At 36.9% G+C, this 22,199-nt stretch overlaps 1 pseudogene; it reads right to left on the reverse strand.

Moving 5' to 3' along the window:
• Nucleotides 1–21,687, reverse strand: part of LOC130950103 (uncharacterized) — an 88,526-nt pseudogene extending 66,839 nt beyond the window's left edge.
• Between the last annotated feature and the right edge of the window lie 512 nt (nt 21,688–22,199).

The following is a 22,199-nucleotide window of genomic DNA, read 5'->3' on the forward strand; positions in this document are numbered from 1 at the left end:
AAACTGCAGAAAGGAGTTTATTAGGGCCTGAGATGATAGCTGAAACTACTGAACAGATAAAGAAGATTCGTAGTCGAATGCTTATAGCCCAAAGCCGCCAAAAGAGCTATGCTGACCAGAGGCGAAAGCCTTTGGAATTCGAAGAAGGAGAACATGTCTTTTTGAAAGTTACACCAACCACTGGAGTGGGAAGAGCTATTAAGACCAAGAAACTGAATCCCCGTTATATTGGACCGTTTGAGATTCTGAAGAGAATTGGACTAGTGGCTTATAGAATTGCCTTACCGCCATATCTTTCGAATTTGCACGATGTATTTCATGTGTCTCAGCTTAGGAAGTACACTCCTGATGCAAGTCATGTTCTAGAACCAGAACCAATCCAAGTGAGAGAAGATCTAACACTTCCAGTAGCTCCAGTAAGAATTGATGACACCAATGTTAAACGATTACGAGGAAGGGAAGTATCATTGGTAAAAGTGGATTGGATTCGAGCTGGTATCGAGGAACATACCTGGGAGCTCGAATCAGATATGCGAAAGAACTATCCACATCTCTTTTCAGGTAACTAGATTTGAATTTTGAGGACAAAATTCTTTATTAGGTGGGTAGGATGTAAACCCCGATTAAATTAGTAAATAATTAGTCAATAAATTAGTTTTTAATAAGGAGGATTAGAAATGTGAATATTATATTAAATTAGGATAGAGCTCATTAAAACGAGAATTTTGACACCAATTTCGAAAAAAACGGTTCAAGATTGGACCGAACGGGCCGAACTGGTTGAACCGGACCCAAACCGGGCCGTGGGCCCAACCGGGCCAACCTATAAGTGAACCCACGCTCCTTCTTCTCTTCATTTAAGCTGAATCACGTTGAAAGCATTCAGCTCCAGAGAAGGAAAGAAAGAAACACCGAACCCTTACGGTGAACTCCGAACGCCGTATCTCCTTCGTCCGAGCTCCGATCGCCGCACCGTTTGTGGCCATGCGACCACCGCATCGAGCTCTACGTTTCTACCAGAACAATTTCATAGGTAACTTGTTTTTTAATTCTCAGCCTCTTCTTCCCCAATTTTTGGGAATTTGAGTGGAGGTATTGAATTTCTTTAATTTTTGATGTTTTAGGATCCAATTAGCTTGAGAAAAACGTTCACTCTTGCTTATGTGAAGCTTGGGTAAGGTGAGGATACGATAATTCTATTTTATTTTCTTTGAATTTGAGCTTTGAGTATTAAATTGGATATATATGTGTTATGAATGTGTATTAGGTTGTGAATAAATAATTGAAGCTTGAAATTGTGAATACTGGAACTTGGAGGAAGCGAATTAGTTGAGTTTTAAGGGGCTGTCTTGGTTTTGAATAAATAGCTTTGGTCGTTACTTGGAAATTGGCCAAGGTATGGTTTAGGTTTCTTGCATTTAATATATAATGTTCTGTGAAAACTTAGGCTAGATGACCATAGGATAAGTTGGAATGCAGGTGTATGTATAATGTTTAGTAATTTGTCGATGAATATATATTTGGTTGAAGTTTATTGGATAATTAGTTATTAATTTTGGATGGTGAATGTTGTTATGTAATTTGGAGAGAATTATGGTTGAATGTTACTGTTAATGAACATGGTTGGTTTAGTGCTTGTTGATTAATTAATGATTTGGTGAATTATTGATTTGAGGTATAACTATTGTTGAGGTTGTTGTGATAATGAGGTATTTTGTGTTAAAAGCCTAGGATTTGTGAACTATGATTCTTAGTTGAATTTTGGTTGTTGGATTTGAATATTGTATGAGTTTAATTGTTGATCTGAGGTAGATTTATTGTGGTGATTGTTATGATGATAACGAAGGGTATGTTGAATTGAAAAGAATACAGGTTTGGACCCGAAAAGGGTGGCAAAGTCCGAGTTTTAGAGGAGATGCTGCCGAAATTTTATAAAAATTAGAGATTTTGTTTATATGATTATCTAAAAGATTTAGATTCAAAGGGTATATGGTTTGATTTAGAGTTATTAAGAAAATGAGCATGTTTTAAGTTTGATTCATTTAGAAAAGAATGAATTATGTTTTGAATTGGAACTATTGATGGACGGAATGGGAGGTGTGATAATGAAGGATAAGGATTGAATATGATTGACGTATAATGATGAATGAGATGCGATTGAGAATGATGTGGATGTTGATGAATTATAATTGAATTATTTATATGGCTTATGAATTTGAATAATCTGAGATACGAGATTCCCTGGATTAAGTGCCGTGGCTTGCCACCACGTGTACCAGGTTGAAAACTCGATACTCTGTTGACCCTACGACGTAAGTGTGACCGGGCACTATATAAATTCCCGGGAATGTTACCCCCATTTAAGAAAAAGATATTTTGAAAAAGATTTAATTTTTAAAAAGACTTAACTAACAAGAAACTACAAGATAAGATTCTAGAACTTTAAAGATTGAACCTTTCTTAACAAGAAAGTAACAAACTTCAAATTTTTGAACCAATCACATTAATTATTAGTGAATTTTCGAAAATATGATATAAAGATAAGAAAAAGATTTTGAAAATATTTTGAAAATAAATTTTGAAAATTTTCGAAAATAATAAAAAAAATGAGAAAGATATGATTTTTGAAAAAGATTTTGAAAAGATAAGATTTTTAAAATTGAAATTTTGACTTGACTTGTAAGAAACAACTAATTTTAAAAATGTTTGACCAAGTCAAACCAAAATTTCGAAATTTTGGAGGGAATTAAGGAAAAGATATTTTTTTTTATTTTTGAATTTTTAAAGAAAAACACAAAAATGACCCAAAACATGAAAATTTTGGATCAAGACTCAAGATGCATGCAAGAATGCTATGAATGTCAAGATGAACACCAAGAACACTTTGAAGATCATGATGAACATCAAGAACACAATTTTGAAAAAAAAAAATTTTTTTTGATGCAAAGAAAACATTCAAGACACCAAACTTAGAAATCTTTAATGCATGGAAAATATGAATGCAAAAATGCACATGAAAAACAACAAACAATACAAAACAAGAAAACATCAAGATCAAACAAGAGGACTTATCAAGAACAACTTGAAGATCATGAAGAACACTATGAATGCATGGGATTTTCGAAAAATGCAAGAAAAAATTTTTAAAGCATGCAATTGACACCAAACTTAAAAATTGACTCAAGACTCAATCAAGAACACAAAATATTTTTTTTTATGATTTTCTAATTTTGTTTTGTATTTTTATTAATTTTTTTTCGAAAATAAAATTTAGAAAAACGAAAAATAAAAGAAAAATTTTGAAAAAGATTTTTGAAAAGAAAATTACCTAATCTGAGCAACAAGATGAACCGTCAGTTGTCCATACTCGAACAATCCCCGGCAACGGCGCCAAAAACTTGGTGGACGAAATTGTGATCACATGTTCTTTATACTTTGATGAGTTTACTCTTAGGGCACTGTTTATTTTCACAACTCCGTTCAACTAGCCAGCAAGTGTACTGGGTCGTCCAAGTAATAAACCTTACGTGAGTAAGGGTCGAATCCACAGAGATTGTTGGTATGAAGCAAGCTATGGTCACCTTGTAAATCTCAGTTAGGGAGATTAAACATGATACTTGATTAGATTCAAATAATAAAATAGAAATAATAAAAGGGATAGAAGACTTATGCAGATTCATTGGTGGGAATTTCAGATAAACGGATGGAGATGCTGTAGAGCCCAAGGACGCCTGCTCTCCTACTGCTTCTACTCAATCCTTCTTACTCCTTTCCATGGCAAGCTTTGTATAGGGGTTCACCATCAGCTGTGGCTACTTTCAATCCTCTCGGGGAAATATCCTATGCGGCTGTCACTCGCACAGCTAACCAGTCTGGAGGCATCACCCATGGTTGATGGCTACATCCCATCCTCGCAGTGAAAACTAATGCTCACGCACTCTGTCACAGTACGGCTAATCACCGGTTAGTTCCCGCTCCTACTGGAATAGAATCCCTTGATTCTTTTGCGTTTGTCACTAACGCCCAGCAGGTTGCAAGTTTGAAGCACGTCACAGTCATTCATTACCGGAATCCTACTCGGAATACCACAGACAAGGTGAGACTTTCCGGATTTCCAGGATCCTACTCGGAACACCACAGACAAGGTTGGACTTTCCGGATCCTCATAAATGCCGCCATCTATCTAGCTTATACCACGAAGATTCTGTTGGGGAATCTAAGAGATACACATTCAAGCCTTGTTGCATGTAGAACGGAAGTGGTTGTCAATCACGCGCGTTCATAAGTGAGAATGATAATGAGGGTTATCTAACTCATCACATTCATCATGTTCTTGGATACGAATGAATATCTTGGAATAAGAATAAGATAGAGACCGAATAAAAGAAGATAGAATTGCATTGATACTTGAGGTAAAGCAGAGCTCCACACCCTTAATCTATGGTGTGCAGAAACTCCACCGTTGAAAATACATAAGTAAAAGGTTCAGGCATGGCCGAATGGCCAGCCCCCTAAAACGTGATCAATAGCCTCTTAGGATGAAGAATAAAATAAAACTGAGATCAAAGATGTCTAATACAATAGATAAGTGTCCTATATATACTAGACTAGCTACTAGGGTTTACATGAGTAAGTAATTGATGCATAAATCCACTTCCGGGGCCCACTTGGTGTGTGCTTGGGCTGAGCTTGATCTATCCACGAGCTGAGGCTTCTCTTGGAGTTGAACTCTGAGTTATGACGTGTTTTGGGCGTTCAACTCCGGATCATGACGTTTTTCTGGCGTTTAACTCCAGACAGCAGCATGAACTTGGCGTTTAACGCCAAGTTACGTCATCAATTTCCGAATAAAGTATGGACTATTATATATTGCTGGAAAGCCCTGGATGTCTACTTTCCAACGCCGTTAAGAGTGCGCCAATTGGAGTTCTGTAGCTCCAGAAAATCCATTTCGAGTGCAGGGAGATCAGAATCCAACAGCATCAGCAGTCCTTTTGTCAGCCTCTTTCAGAGTTTTGCTCAAATCCCTCAATTTCAGCCAGAATTTACCTGAAATCACAGAAAAACACACAAACTCATAGTAAAGTCCAGAAATGTGAATTAATCATAAAAACTAAGGAAAACATCCCTAAAAGTAGCTTAAACTTATTAAAAACTATGTAAAAACTATGCCAAAAAGCGTATAAATTATCCGCTCATCACAACACCAAACTTAAATTGTTGCTTGTCCCCAAGCAACTGAAAATAAAATAGGATAAAAAGAAGAGAATATACTATAAATTCTGAAATATCAATGAATATTAATTATAATTAAATGAGCGGGACTTGTAGCTTTTTGCTTCTGAACAGTTTTGGCATCTCACTTTTTCCTTTGAAGCTCAGAGTGATTGGCATCTCTAGGAACTTAGAATTTTGGATTGTGTTATTGAATTTCCTAATTTAAGCATGTTGATTCTTGAACACAGCTACTACTTATGAGTCTTGGCTGTGGCCCTAAGCACTTTGTTTTCCAGTATTACCACCGGATACACAAATGCCACAGACACATAACTGGGTGAACCTTTTCAGATTGTGACTCAGCTTTGCTAGAGTCCCCAGTTAGTGGTGTCCAGAGCTCTTAAGCACACTCTTTAGCTTTAGATCACGACTTTAACCATTCAGTCTCAAGCTTTTTACTTGGACCTTCATGACACAAGCACATGGTTAGGGACAGCTTGATTTAGCCGCTTAGGCCTGGATTTAATTTCCTTGGGCCCTCCTATCCATTGATGCTCAAAGCCTTGGATCCTTGCTTAAAATTTTCGCCAAATTTTATTTTATTTTATTTTTTTTTTCACTGCTTTTTCTTGCTTTAAGAATCAAATTCATGATTTTTCAGATCATCAATAACATTTCTCTTTGTTCATCATTCTTTCAAGAGCCAACAATTTTAACACTCATAAACAACAAGATCCAAAGACATATGCACTGTTCAAGCATTCATTCAGAAAACAAAAATCATTGTCACCACATCAAGATAATTAAATTAAATTCAGTAATAATTTCGAAAATTATGTACTTCTTGTTCTTTTGAATTAAAACATTTTTCTTTTAAGAGAGGTGAAGGACTAATGGATTTTATTCATAGCTTTAAGGCATGGTTACATACTAGTGATCATGAAATAAAGACACAAAACATAGATAAACATAATATTAAAAACCGAAAACAGAAAAAAATAAAGAACAAGGAATGAATCCACCTTTTAGTGACGTCTTCTTCTTGAAGGACCCATGATGTTCTTCAACTCTTCTATGTCCCTTCCTTGCCTTTGTTGCTCCTCCCTCATTGCTCTTTGATCTTCTCTTATTTCTTGGAGAATGATGGAGTGCTCATGATGTTCCACCCTTAATTGTTCAACATTATGGCTCAAATCTTCTAAAGAGGTACTGAGTTGCTCCCAATAGTTGTTGGGAGGAAAGTGCATTCCTTGAGGCATTTGTTGATGATGAACTTCCTCATGTTCTCCTTGAGGGCCGTGAGGAACTTTTCTTGATTGCTCCATCCTTTTCTTGGTGATGGGCTTGTCTTCTTCAATGGAGACATCTCCTTCTATGATAACTCCAGCTGAGTAGCATAGATGGCATATAAGGTGGGGGAAGGCTAGCCGTGCCATGTGTGAAGGCTTGTCAGCTATTTTGTAGAGTTCATTGGAGATGACTTCATGAACCTCTACTTCCTCTCCAATCATGATGCTATGAATCATGATGGCCCGATCCACAGTAACTTCAGATCGGTTGCTTGTAGGGATGATGGATCTTTGGATGAACTCCAACCATCCTCTAGCTACAGGCTTGAGGTCCACTCTTCTTAGTTGGACTGGCTTGCCTTTGGAGTCTATTCTCCATTGGGCACCTTCCACACAAATGTCCCTTAGGACTTGGTCCAACCTTTGATTAAAGTTGACCCTTCTTGTGTAGGGGCGTTCATCACCTTGCATCATGGGTAAGTGAAACGCCAACCTCACATTTTCCGGACTAAAATCCAAGTATTTCCCCCTAACCATTGTGAGATAATTCTTCGGGTTTGGGTTCATACCTTGGTCATGGTTCCTAGTGATCCATGCATTGGCATAGAACTCTTGAACCATTAAAATTCCAACTTGTTGCATGGGGTTGGTTATGACTTCCCACCCTCTTCTTTGGATCTCATGTCGGATTTCCGGATACTCATTCTTTTTGAGCTTGAAAGGGACCTCAGGGATCACCTTCTTCTTTACCACAACATCATAGAAGTGGTCTTGATGGCTCTTGGAGATGAATCTTTCCATCTCCCATGACTCGGAGGTGGAAGCTTTTGCTTTCCCTTTCCCTTTTCTTGAGGAAACTCCGGCCTTAGGTGCCATTGGTAATGGAAAAACAAAAAAGCTTATGCTTTTACCACACCAAACTTAAACTTTGCTCGTCCTCGAGCAAGAAAAGAAAAGAAAAGTAGAAGAAGAAGAAGAAGAGAATATTATGGAGAGGGAGAGAAGTGGTTTCGGCTATGTGGGTGAAGAAGGGGTTGTGTTGTGTGAAAATGAAGAAGAAAGGAAGGTTATTTATAGGGAGGGGAGAGGGTTAGTGTTCGGCCATTTTGGGTGGGAATGGGTGGGAAATTGAATTTGAATTTTATGAGGGTAGGTGGGGTTTATGGGGAAGAGGAGGTTGATATGAATGGTGAATGGGGTAATTGGGAAGAGGAATTGAGGTGATTGATGAAGAAGATGTTGGGTAGTGTGATATGGGGAAGAGTGAAATGAGATTTGGATTAGGAGAGTGTGATTAGGATTAAAAGGTAAGGTGGGAATATGGTAAGTGGGGATCCTGTGGGGTCCACAGATCCTGAAGTGGGGATCCTGTGGGGTCCACAGATCCTGAGGTGAAAAGAAATACCATTCCTTCTCCCTATAGGCATGTAAAATGCCTTCATGCATCATCCTGGAGTTTAAACGCCCATTTGTGCATGTTCTGGGCGTTCAACGCCCATGTAATGCATGTTTCTGGCGTTGAACGCCAGTTTCATGCTTGTTCCTGGCGTTCAGCGCCAGCTTGTCCTCTTCGTGCACCATCTTGGCGTTTAACGCCAGGTTGTTGCTTGTTTTGGGCGTTCCGCGCCAGAATGGTGCTCTGTTCTGGCGTTGAACGCCAGTCTGCGCTACCTCCAGGGTGAAAAATTTTTTTTCTTCTGTTTTTGACTCTGTTTTTAATTTTTTTTTTATTTTTTTCGTGACTCCTCATGATCATGTACCTAATAAAACACAAAAATAATCAAGAAACAAACTAAAATAAAATTAGATAAATAAAATTGGGTTGCCTCCCAACAAGCGCTTCTTTAATGTCAGTAGCTTGACAGTGGCTCTCATGGAGCCACAAGGTGATCAGGTCAACTTAAGTGTGGTATTCCCAACACCAAACTTAGAGTTTGGATATGGGGTTTGTACACCAAACTTAGAGTTTGGTTGTGGCCTCACAATACCAAACTTAGAGTTTGACTGTGTGGGCTCTTCTTGACTCTGAACTGAGAGAAGCTCTTCATGCTTACTCTCTTTTGTCACAGAGGGATGGTCATGTGCCTGAAACACAAGGTAGTCCCCATTCAATTGAAGGACTAACTCACCTCTGTTGACATCTATCACAGCTCCTGCTGTGGCTAGGAAAGGTCTTCCTAGGATGATGCATTCATCATCTTCCTTCCTAGTGTCTAGGATTATGAAATCAGTAGGGATGTAAAGGCCTTCAACCCTTACTAGCACGTCCTCTACTATTCCATAAGCTTGTCTTATGGACTTATCTGCCAATTGTAATGAGAACAAGGCAGGTTGTACCTCAATGATTCCCAGCTTCTCCATCACAGAGAGTGGCATAAGATTTATTCCTGACCCAAGATCACATAGAGCTTTTTCAAAGCTCATGGTTCCAATGGTGCAAGGTATTAAGAATTTGCCAGGATCTTGTTTCTTTTGAGGTAGAGTCCTCTGAATCCAAGTATCTAGTTCACTAATGAGCAAGGGAGGTTCACTTTCCCAGGTCTCATTACCAAACAGCTTGGCATTCAGCTTCATGATAGCTCCTAAGTATTGAGCAACTTGCTCTCCAGTCACATCTTCATTCTCTTCAGAGGATGAATATTCTTCAGAGCTCATGAATGGCCGAAGGAGATTTAAAGGAATCTCTATGGTCTCTAGATGAGCCTCAGATTCCTCTGGATCCTTAATAGGAAACTCCTTCTTGCTTGAGGAACGTCCCAGGAGGTCTTCCTCACTGGGATTTTCGTCCTCCTCCTCCTTTGTGCATTCGGCTACTTTGATTAAATCAATGGCCTTGCACTCTCCTTTTGGATTTTCTTCTGTATTGCTTGGGAGAGTACTGGGAGGAGTGTCAATGACTTTCTTACTTAGCTGGCCCACTTGTGCCTCCAGATTTCTAATAGAGGATCTTGTTTCATTCATGAAACTAAAAGTGGCCTTTGACAGATCAGAGACTATATTTGCTAAATTAGAATTGTTTTGTTCAGAATTCTCTGTCTGTTGCTGAGAAGATGATGGATATGGCTTGCTATTGCCTAGCCTATTACGTCCACCATTGTTAAAACCTTGTTGAGGTTTTTGTTGATCCTTCCAGGAGAAATTTGGATGATTTCTCCATGATGAGTTATAGGTGTTTCCATAAGGTTCACCTAAGTAATTAACCTCTGCCATGGCAGGGTCCTCAGGATCATAAGCTTCTTCAGAAGCTACCTCTCTAGTACTGTTGGATGCATGTTGCAATCCATTCAGATTTTCAGAGATCATGTTGACCTGTTGAGTCAACACTTTGTTCTGAGCCAATATGGCATTCAGAGCATCAATTTCAAGAACTCCTTTCTTCTGAGGTACCCCATTATTCACGGAATTCCTCTCAGAAGTGTACATGAATTGGTTGTTTGCAACCATGTCAATGAGTTCTTGAGCCTCTTCAGGCGTTTTCTTCAGGTGAATAGATCCACCTGCAGAATGGTCCAATGACATTTTCGAAAATTCAGAGAGACCATAATAGAATATATCTAATATGGTCCATTCTGAAAACATGTCAGATGGACATCTTTTGGTCAGCTGCTTGTATCTTTCCCAAGCTTCATAGAGGGATTCACCATCTTTTTGTTTGAAGGTTTGAACATCCACTCTCAGCTTGCTCAGCTTTTGAGGAGGAAAGAACTTATCTAAGAATGCAGTGACAAGCTTATCCCATGAGTCCAGGCTGTCCTTGGGTTGTGAATCCAACCATACTCTAGCTCTGTCTCTTACAGCAAAAGGGAAAAGCAAGAGTCTGTAGACTTCAGGATTAACTCCATTTGTCTTTACAGTGTCACAGATCTGCAAGAACTCAGTTAAAAACTGGTAAGGATCTTCAGATGGAAGTCCATAAAACTTGCAGTTTTGTTGCATTAAAGCAACTAGTTGAGGCTTAAGCTCAAAGTTATTGGCTCCAATGGCAGGAATGGAGATGCTTCTTCCATCAAACTTGGACGTTGGCTTAGTGAAGTCACCAAGCATTCTCCTTGCATTATTATTATTATTTTCGGCTGCCATCTCTTTCTCTTGTTCGAAAATTTCAAGAAGGTCTCTTCTGGATTGTTGTAATTTAGCTTCTCTTAATTTTCTCTTCAGAGTCCTTTCAGGTTCTGGATCAATTTCAACAAGAGTGCCTTTTTCCCTGTTCCTGCTCATATGAAGGAGAAGAGAACAAGAAAAGAAGGAGGAATCCTCTATGTCACAGTATAGAGATTCCTTTATGTTAGTAGAAGAAGAAAAGGGTAGAAGAATGGAGATGGAGAATTCGGATTTTTAGATGAAGAGAGGTGAAGATAAGTGTTAGTAATTAATTAATTAAATAGAAGAAGAAAAGAGAAGAGAGGGAGAAAATTCGAAAATAATTTTTGAAAAAGAGGTTAGTAATTTTCGAAAATCAAAGACAAAATATAATTAAAATTAAAATTCAAAACAAAAAGAATTTTTGAAAAAGAGAGGGAGAATTTTCGAAAATTAGAGAGGAAAAAGTGGTTAGGTGGTTTTGAAAAAGATAAGAAACAAACAACAAGTTAGTTAGTTGATTGAAAAAGATTTGAAATCAAATTTTGAAAAAGATAAGAAGATAGGAAGTTAGATAAGATATTTTGAAATCAAATTTTGAAAAAGATAAAATTTTTGAAAAAGATAAGATAAAGATAAAATAAAAGTTTTAAGAAAAAGATATTTTGAAAAAGATTTAATTTTTAAAAAGACTTAACTAACAAGAAACTACAAGATAAGATTCTAGAACTTTAAAGATTGAACCTTTCTTAACAAGAAAGTAACAAACTTCAAATTTTTGAACCAATCACATTAATTATTAGTGAATTTTCGAAAATATGATATAAAGATAAGAAAAAGATTTTGAAAATATTTTGAAAATTTTCGAAAATAATAAAAAAAATGAGAAAGATATGATTTTTGAAAAAGATTTTGAAAAGATAAGATTTTTAAAATTGAAATTTTGACTTGACTTGTAAGAAACAACTAATTTTAAAAATGTTTGACCAAGTCAAACCAAAATTTCGAAATTTTGGAGGGAATTAAGGAAAAGATATTTTTTTTATTTTTGAATTTTTAAAGAAAAACACAAAAATGACCCAAAACATGAAAATTTTGGATCAAGACTCAAGATGCATGCAAGAATGCTATGAATGTCAAGATGAACACCAAGAACACTTTGAAGATCATGATGAACATCAAGAACACAATTTTGAAAAAAAAAATTTTTTTTTGATGCAAAGAAAACATGCAAGACACCAAACTTAGAAATCTTTAATGCATGGAAAATATGAATGCAAAAATGCACATGAAAAACAACAAACAATACAAAACAAGAAAACATCAAGATCAAAACAAGAGGACTTATCAAGAACAACTTGAAGATCATGAAGAACACTATGAATGCATGGGATTTTCGAAAAATGCAAGAAAAAATTTTTAAAGCATGCAATTGACACCAAACTTAAAAATTGACTCAAGACTCAATCAAGAACACAAAATATTTTTTTTTATGATTTTCTAATTTTGTTTTGTATTTTTATTAATTTTTTTTCGAAAATAAAATTTAGAAAAACGAAAAATAAAAGAAAAATTTTGAAAAAGATTTTTGAAAAGAAAATTACCTAATCTGAGCAACAAGATGAACCGTCAGTTGTCCATACTCGAACAATCCCCGGCAACGGCGCCAAAAACTTGGTGGACGAAATTGTGATCACATGTTCTTTATACTTTGATGAGTTTACTCTTAGGGCACTGTTTATTTTCACAACTCCGTTCAACTAGCCAGCAAGTGTACTGGGTCGTCCAAGTAATAAACCTTACGTGAGTAAGGGTCGAATCCACAGAGATTGTTGGTATGAAGCAAGCTATGGTCACCTTGTAAATCTCAGTTAGGGAGATTAAACATGATACTTGATTAGATTCAAATAATAAAATAGAAATAATAAAAGGGATAGAAGACTTATGCAGATTCATTGGTGGGAATTTCAGATAAACGGATGGAGATGCTGTAGAGCCCAAGGACGCCTGCTCTCCTACTGCTTCTACTCAATCCTTCTTACTCCTTTCCATGGCAAGCTTTGTATAGGGGTTCACCATCAGCTGTGGCTACTTTCAATCCTCTCGGGGAAATATCCTATGCGGCTGTCACTCGCACAGCTAACCAGTCTGGAGGCATCACCCATGGTTGATGGCTACATCCCATCCTCGCAGTGAAAACTAATGCTCACGCACTCTGTCACAGTACGGCTAATCACCGGTTGGTTCCCGCTCCTACTGGAATAGAATCCCTTGATTCTTTTGCGTTTGTCACTAACGCCCAGCAGGTTGCAAGTTTGAAGCACGTCACAGTCATTCATTACCGGAATCCTACTCGGAATACCACAGACAAGGTGAGACTTTCCGGATTCCCAGGATCCTACTCGGAACACCACAGACAAGGTTGGACTTTCCGGATCCTCATAAATGCCGCCATCTATCTAGCTTATACCACGAAGATTCTGTTGGGGAATCTAAGAGATACACATTCAAGCCTTGTTGCATGTAGAACGGAAGTGGTTGTCAATCACGCGCGTTCATAAGTGAGAATGATAATGAGGGTTATCTAACTCATCACATTCATCATGTTCTTGGGTACGAATGAATATCTTGGAATAAGAATAAGATAGAGACCGAATAAAAGAAGATAGAATTGCATTGATACTTGAGGTACAGCAGAGCTCCACACCCTTAATCTATGGTGTGCAGAAACTCCACCGTTGAAAATACATAAGTAAAAGGTTCAGGCATGGCCGAATGGCCAGCCCCCTAAAACGTGATCAATAGCCTCTTAGGATGAAGAATAAAATAAAACTGAGACCAAAGATGTCTAATACAATAGATAAGTCTCCTATATATACTAGACTAGCTACTAGGGTTTACATGAGTAAGTAATTGATGCATAAATCCACTTCCGGGGTCCACTTGGTGTGTGCTTGGGCTGAGCTTGATCTATCCACGAGCTGAGGCTTCTCTTGGAGTTGAACTCTGAGTTATGACGTGTTTTGGGCGTTCAACTCCGGATCATGACGTTTTTCTGGCGTTTAACTCCAGACAGCAGCATGAACTTGGCGTTTAACGCCAAGTTACATCGTCAGTTTCCGAATAAAGTATGGACTATTATATATTGCTGGAAAGCCCTGGATGTCTACTTTCCAACGCCGTTGAGTGCGCGCCAATTGGAGTTCTGTAGCTCCAGAAAATCCATTTCGAGTGCAGGGAGGTCAGAATCCAACAGCATCAGCAGTCCTTTTGTCAGCCTCTTTCAGAGTTTTGCTCAAATCCCTCAATTTCAGCCAGAATTTACCTGAAATCACAGAAAAACACACAAACTCATAGTAAAGTCCAGAAATATGAATTAATCATAAAAACTAAGGAAAACATCCCTAAAAGTAGCTTAAACTTATTAAAAACTATGTAAAAACTATGCCAAAAAGCGTATAAATTATCCGCTCATCAAAACTGCAACCAAATGTATAAAGTAATCGGAATGGAAACAATAAGCAAGGTTACGGGAATAACAATCCTTGATTTCTCTTGAAGCATAAGGAAAAGAGCGGTACAGAAGGCTGCCATCATAGTTGCAAGAGAGATTAACATAGCGGAAAGGCCTATAATGAGCTTCGTGGGCAGTGACTTGAGAAAATCATCTTCTGCATAGCGAGAAGTGAGGAGCCCCAGAAACATAAGCAGTGAAGTTGTGGAAGAGAAGAGTGACACAGCATCTGATATTATAAACAGCATAAATAGATTTTTATGCAAGAAAATTGGATATCCCTTGATTTGGTCATTGCCACCGAGAACAGTGAAAGCAGCAGCAAAAATGATGGTAGCTACAAAAGCTGCTACAACACCACAAGAACCTGCCGTTCCTTTGGTCCATTTCTCACCTTCTTTCACTAACTCCTTATGTTCAATTGTTGCTTTACGTTAGGTGGCGTGATACTCTCCACTTCCTACACATACACGACCCCATGAAATTAAGGTACGCTAATGTTAAATTGATAAAAAAAAAACAGTAAAAATTTGTTTTATTTAATTTTCATTAATTATTGATTGTATTAATAAATATTAAATAAAATAAATTATAACTAATTTTTTTTTTGTTATTAAATATTTTTAATACCAAAAGTAAGAACTTGTATTAAAATTTATTATTTCACGATTGTTAACTACTCAATAAAATCTATTGGGTAATTGGAATAATTTGGTACACTTGCATAAATCAAATTGATTTTATTCTAACTAATATTCATTAGCTATATTGGAAGCTACTCAATTATTGGTAAATTTATTATGAGAGCAGGCTATCAAAAACCTGTTGTAAAAAAATTTAGGTATTGATAAAATTATTATTCCTAAACAAATTAAACGAACAAAAATATCTTCAAAAAATTTAAAAATATGAAAAAAATAGTAAAAATATTTTTTTGTATAAGTCTCAAATAATATTTATATTTGAAAAACAATCTATATATTTGTTTGTTATTTTTGTAAGATGATTTCGATAACTATTTCGAAGATTTATGTAAAGTTTGAATAAAATTCAATCACAAGACTTTTTGTTCATTTTTTGAAAAAATTCCAGTCATTAATAAAAGATCACAAAACGCCACATCAAAATATGATTTTAAATTTTTAACTTTTTGAGGACGATGTTTTCATCATTTTGATTTTTTTTAAAATATTTGTCAAACATTTAAAATTTTCAAAAACATTCTTTATGGTTTAGAGTTATTATAATATTTTGATAAATTCTTTTATGTAAATCAGAAAAAAAATAATGCGGAGAGTTGAAGTAATTTTATTTCATTTATTTGAAATAAATATATGATTATAGTATACCTTGAACCATTGAAGTTCTCGTTGCATTTGTAAAAGTGCCCCGGGAATAGGATTAAGCTGTTCTGGTGGAGTTAGCATTCCTGCCATATGAAGCATATAATTGCCATAGGCGTCATAGGAGCTTGGAAATAAAGGCTTGAGAGTAAGACCATGAAGAAGATTGTAAATACTTGCTTGGCGATACTGAACAGCAACAGAAAATATGCGCCTTTCATCTTTGTTCCATGTCCACAAAAGGCTAAATTGCGCCTTTAATGCTTCAACAATAAATGTGGCGTTCCCTCGTTGTGCTGCCATAAGTATCGCCTCCGACATTCTACTTTTTGAGATTTCTTCTTCATTTTCCAGAGAAAATGCATTGCACGCAGCACGTAGCAACACACGAGATTGCTCATCACTTAACTTTGCTTCATATATTTCCTTCATTATTCCTATGGTTTACAAACAAACAAACTATCCATTTATCATAGTAGAATATAGTATCAATGAGTAAAAATAAATAAATAAAGAGACAAACAAAACACTTAAAACTAGGGTTGACAAAACGGGTCGAACCCGTCGGGCTAACCCGTCAAACCCGCTAAAAAGGCGGATTGGGTTAGATTTTGGAATCCGTCAAATAAAAAAAATCTGTTAAATCTGCACCGCTAAATTTGTAGGTTTTGGCGGGGCGGAGCAGGTCGACCCGCCGGGTGTAACACCCTACCACACAAAGCTTTACGCTTAAGTCGTAAACAGAGGTGGTGTGGTATTACGACCTCTAAAATAAAATGAGTACGTATAATAGTAGAAGAATTATAATATGCTAGGAGCCTTGAAAAATAGGGAAAATAAAAATCGCGAAATAAAAGCGCAACGCTCAAGGAACGAGTTAACTTGCGTGCTAAGAAAAACCATAACTACTAAACATCAGATAATAGAAGTAGGAATAGAGTGCCAAGGATACAAAATAACAAGCTCCTAACTCCGCCTACGAAGTCAAGTCTGGTCAAAGAATATTTACACATATATACATACATATCCAAAATCCAAAAGTACATATACACAATCCTATCTCTCCATAAACCTCTAAGAGGATAAAAAAAAGAACAAGTTATGCGGAGAGAAAGCCAAGTACATATATACATATATATACATCATAGCATAACAAAGTAACCCAATAATCACTTCGCTTCAAGAGACCAGACGCCTAACGAGATACCTCTCGACCTGCATCTGAAAAACAACAACATAGTATGGAATGAGAACCGGAGGTTCTCAGTATGGTAAAGGTGCCACACACATAATATATAAGGTCCTGGGAATGCCAGAGGCAATCCTAGAACACCGACACTCAGATTATAGAGCTTAAAGTATTAAACAGAAGCCATAAAGGGTGGTTTTCTAAGAATATTTAAACCTAACTTAACTTAACCTTAAATCTAAGTCCCATACTGCCATTCCTCCATACCTCCAACTCCATCATGCATTTTCACAGACAAATAGACAGATAAAGGCAAGCACAAGAAGGTTACAAATACTGCAAGTAACAAATACACATTTAACATGGCAAGTACATGTAGGCACACCCAATTAAAGCACAAGCAAGTAATTCAATTAATATGCATATGATGCATGCCTGTCCTATGCCTGATGAGGCTCATCTGTCGGTTATCCAGCCAACCCGACAAGTCTGAATTGTCCTTAGACTGTCCTCCGACGTGCATCCCCAAGAGTCCATGCATAGCTTTTTCTCAAATAATCAATATTGCTCAATGGGGGTAACATTCCCGGAAATTTATATAGTGCCCGGTCACACTTACGTCGTAGGGTCAACAGAGTATCGAGTTTTTAACCTAGTACACGTGGTGGCAAGCCACGGCACTTAATCCAGAGAACCTCGTATCTCAGATCATTAAATTATTCAAGCCATACAAATAATTCAATTATAATTCATCAACCTCCACATCATTCTCAATCGCATCTCGTTCATCATCATACATCAATCATATTCAATCCTTATCCTTCATTATCACACCTCCCATTTCGTCCATCAGTAGTTCGAATTCAAAACATAATTCATTCTTTTCTAAATGAATCAAATTTAAAGCATGCTCATTTTCTTAATAACTCTAAATCAAACCATATAACCTTTGAATCTAGATCTTTTTAAATAATCATATAAACAAAATCTCTAATTTTTATAAAATTTCGGCAGCATCTCCTCTAAAACTCGAACTTCACCTTACAACTTCCTATCTCTCAGAATTTGCAGCACAGTTCGCAAGTGATCAGCATGCTCCTCTTCAGTCTTAGAATAAACAAGAATGTTATCAATGAAGACAATAACAAACTTGTCCAGATACGGTCGAAAAATTCTGTTCATATAATCCATAAATACTGCCGGGGCATTAGTTAACCCAAAAGACATCACTGTATACTCATAATGACCATAACGCGTCCTGAAAGCAGTCTTCGGAATATCCTCATCTCTAACCCTTATCTGATGATATCCGGATCTCATATCAATCTTAGAAACCACACCGGCACCCTATAACTGATCCATTAGATCATCGATTCTAAGCAATGGATATTTGTTCTTCACAGTGATCTTATTCAACTGCCGATAGTCGACACACAATCGCATACTCCCATCCTTCTTCTTTACTAGTAACACTGGTGCTCCCCACGGAGAAACACTTGGTCGGATGAAATGATTACCTAACAGATCTTCCAGCTGAGCCTTCAGTTCAGCCATTTCTAAAGGTGACATCCTATAAGGAGTAATTGAAATTGGACCAGATCCAGGTACCAACTCGATTGCAAATTCAACCTCTAGGTTTGATGGAAATTCATTAATATCATCCGGAAATACATCTGGAAATTCACATACAACCGGAATCTGCTCTAAACTCTGATCATCACCTGGTACTCCCACAGTTAATAACATAACACCCTGACATCCAGTTCCAGAACAGTTTACTATCATAGAATTCAAATAATAACTATTCACAACAACCGGCACTTCTGACCATTCCGGCATAAACTGTACTGACTTCTCAGAACAATCAAGCAAAACATGGTTCTTAAATAACCAATCTCCCGACTATCACAGCGTCACCTGCCTGCAGGATACATCATGTCCCCTGTCACCCATACTAAACTTCACCTTGCAACTGATAAGTTCCAAATTCAACCCATTACTCCTCAGGAACCTGCTGTGGCTGTAACGCCTTTTCTAGAGCCTGAATCCAATTATCTGTATCAGTGGGATTGAGGTTCCCCTGAAGGTCGGAGGGTGAACTTTCAGAAATGTAGCAAGTGTCATAGGACCGTCCTCATCATTATTGTTCTCGTGATTACCCTGGTTTATCTTATTACCAAGTGCCTCGGCTGTCACCTGCATAGCTGCAGCCATATTTCCCAGGACAGCCATAAAGTCTACTGGATCATTCTCTACCGGGCTAGGAGTAACGATGCCTATCCTACCTCTACCTCAACCGCGACCGCGTCTGCGAGTCGACATCTGGTCCTTATACACACCAAACAAGTGATATTAAGTTGATCAGCCTCAATACCGCAGGTCTAATGCTTTAAGTTCCAAATGCATGCTCACAGACGTTTATGCCATATATATCAGTCAGATATCCTAATAGCACATAAACACATATACAGAGAATGCACAGAAGTACAATCAGTCCGTCTTTCAGGCTCTATAGGAACGAACTGCTCTGATACCATAATGTAACACCCTACCACACAAAGCTTTACGCTTAAGTCGTAAACAGAGGTGGTGTGGTATTACGACCTCTAAAATAAAATGAGTACGTATAATAGTAGAAGAATTATAATATGCTTGGAGCCTTGAAAAATAGGGAAAATAAAAATCGCGAAATAAAAGCGCAACGCTCAAGGAACGAGTTAACTTGCGTGCTAAGAAAAACCATAACTACTAAACATCAGATAACAGAAGTAGGAATAGAGTGCCAAGGATACAAAATAACAAGCTCCTAACTCAGCTTGCGAAGTCAAGTCTGGTCGGAGAATATTTACACATATATACATACATATCCAAAACCCAAAAGTACATATACACAATCCTATCTCTCCATAAACCTCTAAGAGGATAAAAAAAAGAACAAGTTATGCGGAGAGAAAGCCAAGTACATATATACATATATATACATCATAGCATAACAAAGTAACCCAATAATCACTTCGCTTCAAAAGACCAGACACCTAACAAGATGCCTCTCGACCTGCATCTGAAAAACAACAACATAGTATGGAATGAGAACCGGAGGTTCTCAGTATGGTAAAGGTGCCACACATATAATATATAAGGTCCTGGGAATGCCAGAGGCAATCCTAGAACACCGACACTCAGATTATAGAGCTTAAAGTATTAAACAGAAGCCATAAAGGGTGGTTTTCTAAGAATATTTAAACCTAACTTAACTTAACCTTAAATCTAAGTCCCATACTACCATTCCTCCATACTTCCAACTCTATCATGCATTTTTACAGACAAATTGACAGATAAAGGCAAGCACAAGAAGGTTACAAATATTGCAAGTAACAAATACACATTTAACATGGCAAGTACATGTAGGCACACCCAATTAAAGCACATGCAAGTAATTCAAGTAATATGCATATGATGCATGCCTGTCCTATGGCTGATGAGGCTCATCTGTCGATTATCCAGCCAATCCGACAAGTCTGAATTGTCCTTAGACTGTCCTCCGACGTGCATCCCCAAGAGTCTATGCATAGATTTTTCTCAAATAATCAATATTGCTCAATGGGGGTGACATTCCCGGGAATTTATATAGTGCCCGGTCACACTTACGTCACAGGGTCAACAGAGTATTGAGTTTTCAACCTGGTACACGTGGTGGCAAGCCACGGCACTTAATCCAGGGAATCTCGTATCTCAGATTATTCAAATTCATAAGCCATATAAATAATTCAATTATAATTCATCAACATCCACATCATTCTCAATCGCATCTCATTCATCATTATACGTCAATCATATTCAATCCTTATCCTTCATTATCACACCTCCTATTTCGTCCATCAGTAGTTTGAATTCAAAACATAATTCATTCTTTTCTAAATGAATCAAATTTAAAGCATGCTCATTTTCTTAATAACTCTAAATCAAACCATATAACCTTTGAATCTAGATCTTTTTAAATAATCATATAAACAAAATCTCTAATTTTTATAAAATTTCGGCAGCATCTCCTCTAAAACTCGAACTTTGCCACCCTTTTCGGGTCCAAACCTGCATTCTCTTCAATTCAACATACCCTTTCTCATCATCATAACAATTACCACAATAAATCTACCTTAGATCAACAATTATACTCATACAATATTCAAATCCAACAACCAAAATTCAACTAAGAATCATAGTTCACTAATCCTAGGCTTCTAACACAAAATACCTCAAATCAATAATTCACCAAATTATTAGTTAATCAACAAGTACCTAACCAACTATGTTCATCAACAATAACATTCAACCATGATTCTCTCCAAATTAACATAACAACATTCACCATCCAAAATTAATAACTAATTATCCAATAAACTTCAACCAAATATATTCATCGACAAATTACTAAACATTAAACATACACCTGCATTCCAACTGATCCTATGGTCGTCTAGCCTAAGTTTTCACAAAACATTATATATTAAATGCAAGAAACCTAAACCATACCTTGGCCGATTTCCACGTAACGACCAAAGCAAATTATTTAAAACCAAGGCAGCCCCTTCAAAATTCAACTAATCAGCTTCCCCCAAGTTCCAATATTCACAATTTCAAGCTCCAATTATTTATTCACAACCTAATACATATTTATAACATACATATATCCAATTTAATACTCAAAGCTCAAATTTAATGAAATTAAAATAGAATCATCGTATCCTCACCTTACCCAAACTTCACATAAGCAAGAGTGAACGTTTTCCTCAAGCTAATTGGATCCTAAAACATAAGAAATCAAAGAAATTCAACTTCCCTTCCTATATTTCGAAAATTGGGGAAAAAGAGTGGCTGAGAACATTTAAGGGCTTACCTATAAAATTGTTCCGGTAGAGATGTAGAGCTCGACGCGGTGGATGCGTGGCTGCAAACGGTGCGGCGATCGGAGCTCGGACGGAGAAGTTACGGCGTACGGAAGTTTGCCGTAAAGGTTCGGCGCTACTTCTCTTCCCTGGGTGCTTCACGCTGCTATCGGGTGAAATGTGGGAGAGAAGAGCTGTTGGGCTCATTTAATGTGATGGCCCGGTTGGACCGATGGTCCGGTTTGGGCCCGGTTCAACCGGTTCGGCCCGTTCAGTTCAATTTTGGACCGTTTTCTTCGAAATTAGTGTCAAAATTCTCGTTTCGATGAGCTCTACCCTAATTTAATATAATATTCACATTTCTAATCCTCCTTATTAAAAACTAATTTATTGACTAATTATCTACTAATTTAACCGGGGTTTACACTGGGCCAATGATTTTTATTTTTTTATTAAATAAAAAAGTGATTACTACTACAAAATTAATAATTATATAATTTTTAAACATTTTTATTTTTATTATTCTTTTAGTTATTAACTTTATTTATTTTATTTTACAATTTTGTATATATGTAAATTATGTGACTTATTTTTTAAAATAAAGATGGTTCTATTGATAAATATTATTTTGAACAATTTTATTGAAGTTAAAAGTTTTAAAAAAAGATAGTAAAAAAATTTATA

Source organism: Arachis stenosperma, chromosome 9, assembly GCF_014773155.1.
Source record: "Arachis stenosperma cultivar V10309 chromosome 9, arast.V10309.gnm1.PFL2, whole genome shotgun sequence".
Classification (NCBI taxonomy): Eukaryota; Viridiplantae; Streptophyta; class Magnoliopsida; order Fabales; family Fabaceae; genus Arachis; species Arachis stenosperma.